This window comes from Nestor notabilis, unplaced genomic scaffold, assembly GCF_000696875.1.
Source record: "Nestor notabilis isolate BGI_N333 unplaced genomic scaffold, ASM69687v1 scaffold31724, whole genome shotgun sequence".
Classification (NCBI taxonomy): domain Eukaryota; kingdom Metazoa; phylum Chordata; class Aves; order Psittaciformes; family Psittacidae; genus Nestor; species Nestor notabilis.
Genome location: NW_009927437.1, coordinates 1 through 652, shown reverse-complemented (window position 1 = coordinate 652; position 652 = coordinate 1).

Here is a 652-nt window from a genome sequence, read left to right as displayed (position 1 = left end):
GTACCAAGTTTGCCTGCTGATCCCAGATAACCTTCTGTAGCTGGCATCTGGTTTTAGGCTCCCTCTGCAGATTTAGGCTCATTTTTAAAAGCTATGAGCTTCTTACGGTTGTCCCAGGCCCAGCAGCTCACCCTGCATTGCCAAGGGGTGCTCTTCCTTTGAACTTTCCCTGCAAATTCGTTTTTGGGGTGGAGTTGGCTTTTGCTGGGATTTGTTTGTTTGTTTCATGGGGTTCTTTAGTTGTGGCGTTTTTTTACTTTGGGATTTGGGGTTTTTTTGTTGTTTGGAGGTTGGTTATTTTTGGTGGGTTTGTGTTTTGTTTGAGTTTTGAGTTGGTTTGTTTTGAGGTTTGTTGTGTTTTGAGGTTTGCTTTGTTTGAGGTTTTCGCTTTGAGGTTTTGGCGTTTGTTTTGGTTTAAGGTTTATTTTGCTTTGAAGTTTTTGGTTTGTTTGGGGGGTTTGTTGTGTTCTGATGTTTTGGTTTGAGGTTTGTTCTGAGGCTTTTGTTTTGTTTGGGGTTTTGTATTGAGGTTTCTTTTGAGGTTTGTTTTGGCATGGGTGTTATTTTGTTACCGCCTTTCCTTGTTTACAGTTTGGGGTTTCTCCAGGCCGGTTTATTCCGGGCTCGGCCCAGTGCACCCCTGCTCTTGGCT